Here is a 16,179-nt window from a genome sequence, read left to right on the forward strand (position 1 = left end):
AAATTTATCCGGCAAGGATAATCGGAGGCTGGAAGCGGCCACTCGCTGCGGAGGAGGTGCAGGAGCTGGCGGAGGAGATGATTGCTGAAGCTGTGGTAGTAGCTGCTGTAGCATCACGGTCAGTTGAGACAGCTGGTGGCCTTGTTGCGCTATCTGTTGCGACTGCTGGGCAACCACCGTGGTGAGGTCGGCGACAACTGGCAGCGGGACCTCAGCGGGATCCATGGCCGGATCTACTGTCATGATTCGGCTGGCTGGAGGTGGATCCTCTGTGCCAGAGAGGGATTGGCGTGGACCGTGTCGGTGGACCGGTTCTAAGTTGCTACTGGTATTCACCAGAGCCCGCTGCAAAGCGGGATGGTCTTGCAGCGGCGGTAGCAACCAGGTCGTATCCACCGGCAACGGCTCAACCTCTCTGACTGCTGAGATAAGCGCGGTACAAGGGAGTAGACAAAAGCAAGGTCGGACGTAGCAGAAGGTCAGGGCAGGCAGCAAGGATCGTAGTCAGGGGCAACGGCAGGAGGTCTGGAACACAGGCTAGGAACACACAAGGAAACGCTTTCACTTGCACAATGGCAACAAGATCCGGCGAGGGAGTGCAGGGGAAGTGAGGTATAAGTAGGGAGTGCACAGGTGAGGATACTGATTAGGCCTGCTGCGCCAATCAGTGGCCCTTTAAATCGCAGAGACCCGGCGAGCGCGCGCGCCCTAAGGAGGGGGGCCGCGCGCCGGGACAACACAGACGGGGAACGGGTCAGGTACGGGAGCCGAGATGCGCATCGCAAGCGGGCGCGTCCCGCATCGCGAATTGCATCCCGGCTGGGAGTAATATCGCAGCGCACCCGGTCAGCAGGTCTGACCGGGGCGCTGCGAATGAGAGAACGCTGCGAGCGCTCCGGGGAGGAGCGGGGACCCGGAGTGCTCGGCGTAACAGTGGGTTTAAATAGTGTAGGGAGTGTTAGGAACTAATTGGGCCAGGCACCAATTAATGGTGCATTGGCCCTTTAAATCTGAGAGACCCGGCGCGCGCGTCCTAGAGAGCGACCTCGACCTCAACCTCGAGGAAGAAGGGCTTCTGAGGATCTGGTCTGGACAAGACAGGAGCAGAGGAGAAGGCGGCTTTGAGGCTTTCTCCGCCTGTGACGGCCAGGATTTCGGATTAGCATTTTTCTTAGTCAGTGCTACAATAGGAGCAACGATGGTGGAGAAGTGGAGAATGAATTGACGATAATAATTAGCAAATCCGAGAAATCTTTGGATTGCTCGCAGACCATTGGGACGAGGCCAATCCATTACCGCAGAAAGTTTATCCGGGTCCATTTGAAGACCTTGTCCGGACACAATGTATCCCAGGAAGGGAAGACTGCTGCGTTCGAATAGACACTTCTCGATTTTAGCGTAAAGTTGATTTTGACGTAATCGTTGGAGCACTTGACGAACATGGAGGCGATGTTCGTCTAGGTTGGAGGAAAAAATGAGGATGTCGTCAAGATAGATTACCACACAGGAGTACAGCATGTCCTGAAAAATCTCATTAACAAAGTCCTGAAAGACTGCTGGGGCGTTGCATAGACCAAAGGGCATGACTAGGTATTCAAAGTGACCATCTCTGGTATTGAAGGCGGTTTTCCATTCGTCGCCTGCTCGAATACGGATGAGGTTATATGCGCCCCTTAAATCAAGTTTGGTGAAAATCTTGGCACATCGCAGTCGGTCGAAGAGTTCGGAGATGAGAGGCAGAGGATAGCTATTTTTTACGGTAATTTTATAGAGGCCGCGGTAATCAATACAAGGTCGGAGAGAGCCATCTTTTTTAGCGACAAAGAAAAATCCAGCTCCAGCTGGGGAAGAGGATTTCCGGATAAAACCTCTTTTGAGGTTTTCTTGTATGTACTCAGACATAGCTTGTGATTCCGGGACAGAAAGTGGGTAAATCCTACCACGGGGCGGTGTGGTACCAAGGAGCAAGTCGATAGGGCATTCATAGGGTCTATGTGGAGGTAAGACCTCTGCTTGTTTTTTACAAAAGACGCCCAAAAAGTCCAGATAGGCCTTAGGAAGACCTGGCAATGGAGTAGCCATGGAGACTTCGCTTGTGGCAAGAAGATCCCCAGCTCTTAATGTCCCGGTGACCCAGTCGAGGCTAGGCGAATGACGTTGGAGCCAGGGCAAGCCCAGAAGAATTTCGGAAGTGCAGTTTGGTATCACAAAATATTCAATATGTTCATGATGGTGAACTCCAACAGTCATGAGTAGCGGTTGAGTGCGGTAACGCACGGTGCAGACCAGTCTCTCTCCATTGATGGATGAAATGAAGAGAGGTTTGACAAGACGGGTGACTGGAATGTTGAATCTGTTGACTAGGGAGGCTTCAATGAAACTTCCTGCTGAACCCGAGTCCAAGAAGGCCACAGCGGAGAAGGAAGTAGCATTAGCGGGTAGAGAAATCCGCACAAGTCAATTGTGGAGAGGTAGAATTCACTCCTAGCAACGACTCTCCTACGTTGACTAGGTGAGTGGGTGCATTTCTCAGACACGGAGGACGAATAGGACAGTCTTTTAGGAAATGTTCGGTGCTTGCACAGTATAGACACAGGTTTTCATTCCTACGGCGAGTCCTCTCTTGTTGGGTCAGGCGAGACCGATCCACTTGCATAGCCTCCTCGGCAGGAGGCACAGGAACAGATTGCAAAGGACGTTGAAGGAGAGGAGCCTGGGAGGAAAACATGACGAAGCTCCTGGAATCTTTCCGAGAAACGCATGTCGATGCGGGTGGCCAAATGGATGAGTTCAGACAGGTTAGTAGGAATTTCTTGTGCGGCCAGGACATCTTTGATGTGACTGGATAAGCCTTTCTTGAAGGTCGCGCAGAGGGCCTCATTATTCCAGGAAAGCTCAGAGACGAGGGTGCAGAACAGGATGGCGTATTCGCCCACTGAAGAACTCCCTTGGACAAGATTCAGCAAAGCAGTCTCGGCTGAGGAAGCCCGGGCTGGCTCCTCAAAGACACTACGTACTTCTGAGAAGAAGGACTGAATTGTGGCAGTGGCAGGATCATTGCGGTCCCAAAGCGGTGTGGCCCCTGACAAGGCCTTTCCAGACAGGAGGCTGACCACGAATGCCACCTTAGACCGTTCTGTAGGAAATTGGTCAGACATCATCTCCAGGTGTAGGGAACACTGGGACAGGAATCCACGGCACAGTTTAGAGTCCCCTTCAAACTTGTCTGGAAGAGACAGGCGGAAACTGGGAGCAGCCACTTGCTGCGGAGGAGATGGTTGCTGTTGTTGCGACAGAAGCTGTTGCAACATAGCGGCCAACTGAGTCAGCTGTTGTCCTTGTTGCGCGATCTGCTGTTATTGCTGGGCGACCACGGAGGTTAGGTCAGCGACACTGGGCAGTGGGACCTCAGCGGGATCCATGGCCAGATCTACTGTCAGGATCTGGACTAATATGTGGAGAGGACACGGGTGGTGGATCCTCTGTGTCAGTGAGGTGATGGCGTGGGCCGTACCAGGGGAACGGAATCTAAGGGGTTCCTGGTTTTCACCAGAGCCCGCCGCAACGCGGGATGGACTTGCAGCGGCAGGTAACCCCAGGCCGTTCCACCCGATAGCGACTCAACCCCACTGACAGCTGAGACAGGAGCGGTACACAAGGACAAGGCAAGAGCAAGGTCGGACGTAGCAGAAGGTCTGGGCAGACAGCAATGGTTCGTAGTCAGGGGCAACGGCAAGGGTCTGGATACACAGGCAATGGAACACACAGAACGCTTTCTCAGGGCACAAGGCAACAAGATCCTGCAGGGACAGGAAGGGGAAGTGGGTTTAAATAGTGTAGGGAGTGTTAGGAACTAATTGGGCCAGGTACCAATTAATGGTGCACTGGCCCTTTAAATCTGAGAGACCCGGCGCGCGCGCGCGCCCTAGAGAGCGAGGCCGCGCACGCCGGGACTGAGCAGAAGGACGGGGCCGGTGAGTGACACGGGATGCAACCCGCGGGCAGGCAGGTCCCGCCACGGGGATCGCATCCCCGCCGAGGGACACAGAGCAGCGCTCCCGGTCACACTCGCTGACCGGGGCGCTGCAAGCAGGGAAGTGACGCCACGAGCGCTCCGGAGGGGAAGCGGGGCCAGAGCGCTCGGCGTTACACCCTTCCCTTTTGTTGGCTTCAACACTCAGGATATAACTAATGGAGGTTTTACAAATACACTAATATTACACCTACAGTTTTGCAAATGCACAGAAAAAGCCTCCAAACAAGGTAAAATATAGAAATACTAGTAAATCTTTATTGGTATACAAAAAACATTAAAAAGCACATGTACAGGATCACACAAAAATGGAAAAGGTAAATACACAGGGATACTGGAATTAAAGTCCTGATTACATGATCAATTGTATGTATGTTTAAATATTATGCTACAAGGTGAACAACAGGTAGAGAAAATATAATATAAGGTGCCACAGTACAGCTTAGGTAGAATGTTCTTTTAAGGGTCAAACAGCTCCCAAACTGAGACGCAGGAGAGATAAAAACTCATATAGAGATAAAGCGCATAAGTGCAACCATAAAAAAAAGTCTGTTAGTCAACCAAAGGCACCCTAAAAAGCATGATAGAGGAATAAAGATGTAGCAACAGACACATACAGTTACCAGGACTCACCCCAGTTCCACACCAGACCTCCGACGCGTTTAGCCGGGAAAGGGTTTATTCAGGAGTGAAAGGGATAAAGCCTTACCCGGCGAAAAACGTTTGGAGGTCTGGTGTGAGTCCTGGTAACTGTATGTGTCTGTTGCTACATCTTTATTACAGTTTAACATCTTAATTACAGGTTAAAAACAAATTATTTCTACTTGGCACTCCATAGGTACATAGCTCAGGAAGTCAAAACAACTGGCAATATGTATACACATTACATTTGTTTGGGAAGAAACAGAAAAGAATTGAAGTATGATCTGAAATATTTTTATTTTTGAATTTGTTTAATCATTTTTATGTGCAGTAACATTTTGTTAATAATGCATCTGGATTATAAGAAAGTGCAAACTATCAGAAGCTTAGTTAAATATACACAGATGTGTACTGAATACATATTCTATCACAGTTCTCACTGTGCAAGTTCTGGGGCCAATAAATTCAACACTCGATTCTCATAACCACAGCTGCCAAACTATGAGATCAACTGCTTCTAATCCACCATGGGACTTTTTATTTTTCACACTGCCTTATTAGCGGAATTTCAAAGCACTTGGTGCCAGATTCTGAGTGTTGCTGTGTTAGAGGGGGCGTGAAAGAGGAGTTTCAAAAACTGGAGTTTGAAAGCAGGAGGTTGAGATCGCTGTGAGTGTTAATTTCTGAACGCACAAGGTCTACAAAAATTTTTTAAGTGTAATTTTGACTGTCTGTTTTTTCCTATACATTTGTGAAATCCCCATTACTAGATGGCCTCCATGTTGGAAAATGCAGTCCAATGTACATCCTGTTCAATGTATGCAATCCTTGAACAACAGTTTGAGGGTGCATATTGTTGTGCGAGATGTGTGCTAGTTGTCCGTTTGGAAGCCCAGATCCTGCATCTAGAGGGGCGACTGGCAACAATGAGAAGCATTAACAACATGGAGAGGAGTCTCCTGCTCACTGAGCAGGCACTCTCGGGAGTAGAGGTGGGGGAGGACAGTGCGACGGAGTTGCAGGACAGTCAGGCAGTTAGCTGGGTTACAGTTAGAAAGAGGGGTAGGGGAAAAAGTGTCAGGGAGGCTAGTCCTGAACTGGCACACCCCAACAAGTTTGCCCGCTTGGCAGATGAGGGGGATGCCATTACAGAGCTAGGAGAACTGCAGCAGGATACCACCTCTGACCGCCAGGGGGGTGTCTGCTCCAGTAAGGAGGGAGGGAGGAGTACAGGGCAGGCCAGACAGGTACTAGTGGTGGGGGACTCAATTATTAGGGGGACAGACAGGGCAATCTGTCACAAAGACCGGGATCGCCGAACAGTGTGTTGTCTGCCTGGCGCACGAGTTCGGCACATCGCGGATCGGGTTGACAGGTTGTTGGGCGGGGCTGGAGAGGACCCAGCAGTCATGGTACATATTGGCACCAATGACAAAGTAAGAGGTAGGTGGAGTGTCCTTAAAAATGATTTCAGGGACTTAGGCCGCAAGCTTAAGGCAAGGACCTCCAAGGTAGTCTTTTCTGAAATACTACCAGTACCACGAGCCGCACCAGAGAGGCAGCGGGAGATCAGGGAGGTAAACAAGTGGCTCAGAAGCTGGTGTAGGAAGGAAGGGTTTGGGTTCATGAAGAACTGGGCTGACTTCGCTGTCGGTTACCGGCTCTACCGTAGGGACGGGCTGCACCTCAATGGGGAGGGTGCAGCTTTGCTTGGGGAGAAGATGGCTAGAAGGGTGGAGGAGTGTTTAAACTAGGGACTTGGGGGGAGGGAACCTACAGCAAAGAGGGGGAAGATAGTGTAGATAGAGAGGTGGGAATTATAAATGTACCTGGGGGTGGAGCGGAGGGAGGGGTTAGAATAGTTAATAGGAATAAGCTTCATATGAAAATAAAACTTAGACCCTTGAATCCCATTAACCCCAATAACATAAAGGATGGAAATGTAAAGTGTATGTTCACAAATGCCAGAAGCCTAGCAAATAAAATGGGGGAGCTTGAGGCCTTGATACTGGAGGAACATATTGATATAGTTGGGGTCACTGAGACATGGCTGGACTCCTCGCATGACTGGGCTGTCAATCTGCAGGGTTTACATTGTTTCGCAAGGATAGAATGAACAGAAAAGGTGGTGGAGTCTGTCTGTATGTAAGAAGTGGTATGAAAGTCAGTGTGAACGATGCCATAGTGTGTGATGATTCTGAGGATGTGGAATCATTGTGGGTAGAATTACAAAAGGAGGGAAATACTGAAAAAATAGTATTTGGTGTAATCTACAGACCCCCTAATATCACTGAAGAGATAGAAGTTCAGCTTCATAAACAAATAGAGAGGGCCGCCCGGGCAGGTACAGTGGTAATAATGGGAGATTTTAACTATCCAGATATAGATTGGGGTCCGGGGTTGGCTAAAACTACAAAGGGGCGACAATTCCTAAATTTATTGCAGGATAATTTTATGGGCCAGTTTGTGGAGGACCCAACAAGAAGTGATGCCTTGTTGGATCTGATCATTTCCAACAACGCAGAGCTGGTTGGTAATGTAACTGTGCGGGAAAACCTTGGTAATAGCGACCACAATATAGTTACTTTTGACTTAAAATGTAGAAAACAAAGACAGGCGGGGAAGGCAAAAACATATAACTTTAAAAAGGCAAATTTCCCTGGGCTGAGATCTGCACTACAGGACATAGACTGGGGGGAGGTGTTCTCAAATACTGATACAGAAGGTAAATGGGACATCTTTAAATCAACTCTAAATAACTATACAGCTAAATATATACCAAAGGGGAACAAATATAAACGATTAAAACTAAATCCTACATGGCTGACACATGATGTTAAAAGAGCAATAAACAACAAAAAAATTGCCTTCAAAAATTACAAATCTGATGGGTCAGCGATAACATTTAAACAGTACAAGGAGCTTAATAAAATCTGTAAAAATGTAATAAAAACAGCAAAAATTCAAAATGAGAGACAGGTGGCCAAAGAAAGCAAAACTAATCCTAAATATTTTTTTAGATATATAAATGCAAAAAAACCAAGGACAGAGCATGTAGGACCCCTTAATAATGATAATGGGGAGGTTGTCACAGGCGATCAAGAGAAGGCGGAGCTACTGAATGGGTTCTTTAGTTCTGTATATACTATGGAGGAAGGAGCTGACATTGGCCAGGTCAGTGCTGGTAACACATCATGTAATGTACTGAACTGGCTTAATGTAGAGATGGTACAAGGTAAGTTAAGTGATATAAATGTAAGCAAATCCCCAGGACCGGATGGACTACACCCAAGAGTTCTTAGAGAGGTAAGTTCAGTAATATCTGTACCCCTGTTCATGATATTTAGAGATTCTATGGTGTCTGGTATTGTGCCAAGGGACTGGCGCAAGGCGAATGTGGTGCCAATCTTCAAAAAGGGCTGTTGTTTAATTTATTTATCAATGATATAGAGGATGGTATTAACAGCTCTGTTTCTATCTTTGCAGATGACACCAAGCTTTGTAGCACGGTACAGTCTATAGAGGATGTGCATAAGTTACAAGATGACTTGGATAGACTAAGTGTCTGGGCATCCACTTGGCAAATGAGGTTCAATGTGGATAAATGTAAAGTTATGCATCTGGGTACTAATAACCTGCATGCATCGTATGTCTTAGGGGGGATTAAACTTTCAGAGTCACTGGTAGAGAAGGATCTGGGTGTACTTGTAGATCACAGACTACAGAATAGCATGCAATGTCAGGCTGCTGCTTCCAAAGCCAGCAGGATATTGTCATGTATAAAAAGAGGCATGGACTCAAGGGACAGGGACATAATACTCCCCCTTTATAAAGCATTGGTACGGCCTTACCTGGAATATGCTGTTCAGTTTTGGGCACCTGTCCATAAAAGGGACACTGCGGAGTTGGAAAGGGTGCAGAGACGCGCGACTAAACTAATATGGGGAATGGAACATCTTAGCTATGAGGAGCGATTAAAGGAGTTACAATTGTTTAGTCTTGAGAAGAGACGTTTAAGGGGGGATATGATAAACGTATATAAGTATATTAATGGCCCATACAAAAAATATGGAGAAAAACTGTTCCAGGTTAAACCCCCCCAAAGGACGAGGGGGCACTCCCTCCGTCTGGAGAAGAAAAAGTTTAGTCTCAAGGGGCGGCACGCCTTCTTTACCATGAGAACTGTGAACTTATGGAACAGTCTACCTCAGGAACTGGTCACAGCAGGAACAATTAACAGCTTTAAAACAGGATTAGATACATTCCTGGAACAAAATAAGATTAATGCTTATGAAGAAATATAAAATCTCATCCCTTCCCCAATATCGCGCCACACCCCTACCCCTTAATTCCCTGGTTGAACTTGATGGACATATGTCTTTTTTCGACCGTACTAACTATGTAACTATGTAACTATGTAACTATGTAACTATCATTATGTACAGTTACATAGCTTGTACGGCTGAAAAAAGACATACTGTAATGCAGTTCAGCCTATTACCCTATAGTGTTGATCCAGAGTAATGAAAAAAAAACATGAAGTAGGAGCAAATTTCTTCTTTTTAAGGAGAAAGAATCCAGTAACCTTTTGAACTCAACTTTTATCACATTCACCATGGCCACTGCCTCTGGCAGAGAGTACCATAGTCTCACTTCTCTGTACGTCCTCTCAAGCTCTCTCAGGTTGGATGGGGACCATCAGTGGAAGCCATTTTAAGGTCTTCTAGAGATGTTTAATTGGTTTTATATCAGGGCTCTGACCTGCCACTCAAAGACATTCACAGTTGTTCCTAAGCCTCTCCTGTACCCTATTGTCCTGGCTGAATGCTTAGGGTCATTTGGGGAGAGTTATCAAAACCTGTAAAGAGGAAAAGTTAACCAGTGGCCCATAGCAACCAATCAACTTTCTTCTTTATTTCATTAAAAAGGCCTTTAGAACATAAAATAAAGGAATTGAATTGGCTGTTATAGACAACTGGTCCATTAACCTCAGCATAGATTTTGCTAAATTTCCCCAATTGTCTTGGAAGGTGAACCTTTAGCCCGATCTGAGATCCAGAGCACTCTGGATCAAGTTTTCATTATAGGGAAACTGACAGATGGATCAACCCCACTAACCTGAATATACAGGTGATTGGTGTTACTGAGCCTTTGGCTGTCCAGGCATGCTTGCAGTTGTAGTTATACAATAAGTAGAGGCACGCTGGTCAATAAACACTGTTCTAGAAGTTTCTGAAAGACCCCTGGAGCTCAGCCAGAGTGACCATTGGGTTATTGGTCACTGCTCTTACCAAGATCCCTCTCCCCCTATATTAGTTAGATCATGGTTGTTCCAAACTTCTATTTATGAATACCCCTGTGCTCTTGGGAACTTTGAGGGCAACAGAAATGTTTTTGTCCCCTTTTCCCCTATGGCTCTACATAATACTGGCTCTGAGCTCTACAGGCAGTTCTTTTGTTCTCATGGCTTGGTTTCTGCTCTGATATGAATTGTCAGCTGTGAGACCTTTTATATATATATAGACAGGGCTGTGTCTTTCCAAATCTCGTCCAATCATCTGAACCTGCCACAGGTGACCCCAATCAAGGTGTAGGAACATCTCCAAGATAGAAGAGATGGGAGCCCCCAGAGCAAAATTTCAAGAGTCATAGCAAAGGGTCTGAATATTTATGTCCAAGCGAGTTTTTTTCTTTTTAATAAATTTGCAAAAAAAAATCTAAAATCCGTTCTCATTTTGTCACTATTGAGTGGGGTATCAAGTGCAGAATAATAGGGGGAAACTTGCATAATCTTTTATTTAAGCACAAGACCGCAACATAACAAAATGTGAAAAAAGTAAAAAAGATGCTGAAAACTTTCCGAATGCATTATGTATAATTATTAGGTTGCCCTCTAGCTGTCTTTTTTTCCTAAACACAATAAACCCTAGTTTTGATAATCTTTCTGGGTACTTTAGTCCTACCATTTCATGTATTAGGGTACGATCACACTGCATTTCTGCCTTGGCTGATCGTAACTATTGGCATCCCATTGAAAACTGCATGCTGAAATATGCTGTTAATGTAAGCAGCAGACCCCATTCACTTCAAATGGCTAGGATATATCTGCTATTTTAAGTGGACTCATAACAGGGGCTGTTGCGCTTTTGAAATAGCGCATATGTCTGGAAAGAAGTCGTTAGGTGGGCCATTTATTCAATTAACAGGGGCAAGAATGCAGTGTGATCGTACCCTTACTCTGGTTGCCTGTCTTTAACCACTTAAAGACCAAGGGCGTACCTGTACGCCCGTGGGAATTTCGGTCCCTACCGCGTGCCGGGCAGGGACCGGACCGGGGTGATTGCTGATATCGATCAGCAGGCACCCCGCGCAAATGCCCAGGGGGGTCATCAGAACACCCCTCCCCCCATGTCGGCGATCGCCACAAATCGCAAGTGAATTCACACTTGTGATTTGCAGCTATTCCGGGTCATACGGGTCTATGATGACCCGGAAAATGAGGGGATCACGGTTGTCCAAGACACCTATGATCCCCCTAAAGGGTTAGGAGTGCCATTCCTCCTATCCCTGCTATTGTTCGTATAGACGCGATGACCAATAGCAGATCAGGGGCGGGGGGTAACTTTCGGTTTCCCCGTTCTGCCCACCCACAATAGGCCGGGCAGAATAGCGAAACCGAAGGGGACCGGCGACGAAGTCCACTTACCCTGCGGGCGAGGCTGCGGGTGACGATCGCTGTTGGAGATTGGCGGGCGGCTATGTCGTGCGGCTGGCTCCCTGGATCCTACGGAAGCTGGTGAGTTGCCTAGCAACATCTGGAGGGATAAAGTTTGAGACCACTGTACAGTGGTCTCAACTGTAGCCCTCCAGATGTTGTAAAACTACAACTCCCAGCATGCCCAGACAGCTATTTGCTGTGTGAGCATGCTGGGATTTGTAGTTTTGCAACATCTGGAGGGCCACAGTTTGGAGATCACTGTATTGCAATTTCTCCGTCGGATGTAAATACCCCATATGTGGGCGTAAAATGCTCTGCGGACGAACAACAAGGCTCAGGAGTGAGAGCGCACTATGTACATTTGAGGCCTAAATTGGTGATTTGCACATGGGTGTCTGATTTTACAGCAGTTCTGACATAAACGCAAAAAAATAAATACCCACATATGACCCCATTTTGGAAACTACACTTCTCAAGGAACGTAGTAAGGGGTATAGTGAGCCTTAACACCCCACAGGTGTTTGACACATTTTCATTAAAGTTGGATGGGAAAATGTAAAAAAAAAAAAATAATGTTTCACAAAAATTCTGGTGTTACCCTAAATTTTTCATTTTCACAAGGGAAAATAGGAAAAAAGACTCCCAAAATTTGTAGCCCCATTTCTTCTGAGTAAGAACATACCCCATATGTGGATGTAAAGTGCTCTGCGAGCAAACTACATTGCTCAGAAGAGAAGGAGCGCCATTGGGATTTTGAAGAGAAAATTTGTCCGGAATTGAAGGCCACGTGTGTTTACAAAGCCCCCATAGTGCCAGAACAATGGACCCCTCCCACATGTGACCCCATTTTGGAAACTACACCCCTCATGTAATGTAATAACAGTAATTTTTCATTTGCTCAGCCATTGTTCCAAAGATCTGTCAAACGCCAGTGGGGTGTAAATGGGGTCACATGTGGGGCGGGGGAGTCCACTGTTCTGGCACCATGGGGGGCTTTGTAAACGCACTTGGCCCCTGACTTCCATTCCAAACAAATTCCCTTTCCAAAAGCTCAATGGCGCTCCTCCTCTTCTAAACATTGTAGTGCGCCAGCAGAGCACTTGACATCCACACATGGGGTATTTCCATACTCAGAAGAAATGGGGTTACAAATTTTGGGGTTAATTTTCTCCTATTACCCCTTGTAAAAATGGGGAAAAACCAGCATTTTAGTAAAAAAAAAAAAAAAATGTCTTTCATTTACAAATCCAACTTTAACAAAAAGTTGTGAAATACTTGTGAGGTGTTAAGGCTCACTGTACCCCTTGCTACGTTCCTTGAGAGGTGTAGTTTCCAAAATAGTATGTCATGTGTTTTTTTTTTCTGTTCTGGCACCATAGGGGCTTCCTAAATGTGACATGCCCCCCAAAAACCATTTCAGCAAAATGTACTTTCCAAAAGCCAAATGTGACTCCTTCTCTTCTGAGCATTGTAGTTCGACCGCAGAGCATTTTACGTCCTAAAATGGGGTATTTCCATACTTAGAAGAGATGGGGTTACAAATTTTGGGGGGCAATTTCTCCCATTACCCTTTATAAAAAAAATGGTAAATTTTGGGGGGAAAACGGCACATTAGTGAAAATTTTTTTTTTTCATTTACACATCCGATTTTAACGAAAAGTCATCAAACACCTGTGGGGTGTTAAGGCTCACTGGACCCTTTGTTACGTGCCTTGAGGGGTGTAGTTTCCAAAATGGTATGCCATGTGTGGGGGTTTCTGCTGTTCTGGCACCATAAGGACTTCCTAAATGTGACATGCCCCCCCAAAAATCATTTCAGAAAAACGCACTCTCCAAAATCCCTTTGTCGCTCCTTCCCTTCTTAGCCCTCTACTGCGCCCGCCGAACACTTGACATACACATATGAGGTATTTCCTTACTCGAGAGAAATTGGGTTACAAAATTGGAGAGGCTTTTTCTCCTTTTACCTCTTGTAAAAATTCAAAAACTGGGTCTACAAGAACATGCAAGTGTAAAAAATTAAGATTTAGAATTTACTCCTTTATTTTGCTGTTATTCCTGTGAAACACCTAAAGGGTTAACACACTTACTGAATGTCATTTTGAATACTTTGAGGGGTGCAGTTTTTATAATGGGGTCATTTGTGAAGTATTTCTAATAGGAAGGCCCTTCAAATCCACTTCAAACCTGAACTGGTCCATGAAAAATTCCAATTTTGAAAATGTGAAAAATTTGAAAATTGCTGCTTAGCTTTGAAGCCCTCTGATATCTTCCAAAAGTAAAAACATGTCAATTATATGATGCAAACATAAAGTAGACATATTGTATTTGTAAATCAAAATATAATTTATTTGGAATGTCTATTTTCCTTACAAGCAGAGAGCTTCAAAGTTAGAAAAATGTGCAAAGATGTGCAAAAAACGCTCTGGTCCTACAGTGAAAATTGGCCTGGTCCTTAAGGGGTTAAACCCGCTACAGCTCCAATATGTGTTTCTTGTACATTGCTGCACAGTACTGTACGAAATATTCAAAGTTCAGTCTGACAAGTGATATGTTCAGTGACAGAACTATTTCTTTCACATGTCCATCTATGCCCCTTTTTATGCCCTAACATTTTTTATTTTTTTTTATTTTTAATAAGGTAACAACCATAACAACAGATATTGCACATATCCATAGTTGTTTTCATGAATCAGTAGAAATTACAATTAAAGGGTAGGATAAACAAGACATGCAAAAAGATATCGTCATTTGGACTATAGGCGAGGAGGTCTTGTAAAGCTGGCACAGTCAATAAACAGAGGACAACATGTCTTACAAAGTGCCCATGACACACAAGAACACACACAAGTACCCTCTTACTCCAATCTTTATCATTCAAATACCCAAATCTGTGTGGCGGGTATCGACAGTAACATTTAGCATAAGCATAACACATTTGGTGGCCCATTGATTTAATTTGCCTTGGCAGCAGCTGCCTTATCAGTTCCGAGTAGATTCCAGCAGAAAAATTATGTTTGGAAATTATGTTGCAGCAGAGTCCCATTGCTTTCAATGGTATTCTGCTGTACTGTGCACAAGGTGGAATCCTGATCCCGTTTTCCACTGAAATAATTGTCCACTTGGAAATGTATTGCTATATTTCTGAATGGCCTGCGCCCGCTTTTTGCTGAATGTCTGCTTGGGCGGACATTCCGCAAAATTTCGGAGAGAGCACAATTGTAACAAGCCTTCAGCTGTGAATATCTCAATTTACTGACAGTAAGGCTATGGTCACACAGACTAAAATGTGCGGAATGTCCAAACTTGGGTGGATATTCTACACATTTGCATGTTCCGCTAGGAGCACTCCGAAATCCAAAGAAACATTGAACAGGTTCATTGTGCTCTGAAATTCCGCCATGTAAACATAGCCTTAGGGTCAGTTCACATGTGCGTATTTTTGCTGCAGATTTGCTTCAGCAGCTTTTGCTGCCCTTGAGTCCCACAACAGCCTGTGTATTACATAAAAGTATTCATCTAATATACTGTAAGATAAAACATAGTATAGTAAAATATAATGGTTTAGTAGAACTATCACTTTCAATGTACGGTGGGGATCAAAAGTTTGGGCACCCCAGGTAAAAATTTGTATTAATGTGCATAAAAAAGCCAAGGAAAGATGGAAAAATCTCCAAAAGGCATCAAATTACAGATTAGACGTACTTATAATATGTCAACAAAAGTTAGATTTTATTTCCATCATTTACACTTTCAAAATAACAGAGAACAAAAAAATGGCATCTGTAAAAGTTTGGACACCCTGCAGAATTTATAGCATGCACTGCCCCCTTTGCAAAGCTGAGACCTGCCAGTGTCATAGATTGTTCTCAATCATCATCTGGGAAGACCAGGTGATGTCAATCTCAAAGGTTTTAAATGCCCAGACTCATCTGACCTTGCCCCAACAATCGGCACCATGGGATCTTCTAAGCAGTTGTCTAGAAATCTGAAACTGAAAATAGTTGACGCTCACAAAGCTGGGGAAGGCTATAAGAAGATAGCAAAATGTTTTCAGATGTCAATATCCTCTGCTTAGAATGTAATTAACAAATGGCAGTCATCAGTAACAGTGGAAGTTAAAGCAAGATCTGTAAGACCAAGAAAAATATCAGACCGAACAGACCGAAAACAATTCAAAACCCACGTTTGACTGCACAATCCCTCCAGAAAGATCTGGCAGACACTGGAGTTGTGGTACACTATTCCACTATAAAGAGATACTTGTACAAATATGGTCTTAATGGAAAAGTCATCAGAAGAAAACCCTTTCTATGTCCTCACCACAAAAATCTGCGTTTCAACTTTGCAAATGAACATATAGACAAGCCTGATGCATTTTGGAAACAAGTTCTGTTGACCGATTAGGTTAAAATTCAACTTTTTGGCCGGAATGAGCAAAGGTACGTTTGGAGAAGAAGGGGAACAGAATGTAATGAAAAGAACCCCTGTCCAACTGTTAAGCATGGGGGTGGATCAATCATGCTTTGGGGTTTTATTGCAGCCAGTGGCACAGGGAACATCTCACGAGTAGAAGGGAAAATGGATTCAATAAAATTTCAGCAAATTTTTGATGCTAACTTGATGCCATCTGTGAAAAAGCTGAAGTTAAAGAGGGGATGGCTTCTACAAATGGATAATGATCCTAAACACACCTTGAAATACACATGGGGTTACATCAAGAGGCGTAAACTGAAGAGCAGATGAGCCGGCAGATATTAGCAGTAATGAGCTGTATGTTCTCTGT

The 16,179-nt window shown here is 45.0% G+C and overlaps 1 protein-coding gene across 1 annotated transcript in view; it reads right to left on the reverse strand.

The window, feature by feature from the left end:
* HCK (HCK proto-oncogene, Src family tyrosine kinase) overlaps positions 1 to 16,179 on the reverse strand; it is a 358,121-nt gene that overhangs the window by 302,136 nt on the left and 39,806 nt on the right. The window lies entirely within an intron of this gene.

Source organism: Hyla sarda, chromosome 12 (genome assembly GCF_029499605.1).
Source record: "Hyla sarda isolate aHylSar1 chromosome 12, aHylSar1.hap1, whole genome shotgun sequence".
Taxonomy (NCBI): Eukaryota; Metazoa; Chordata; class Amphibia; order Anura; family Hylidae; genus Hyla; species Hyla sarda.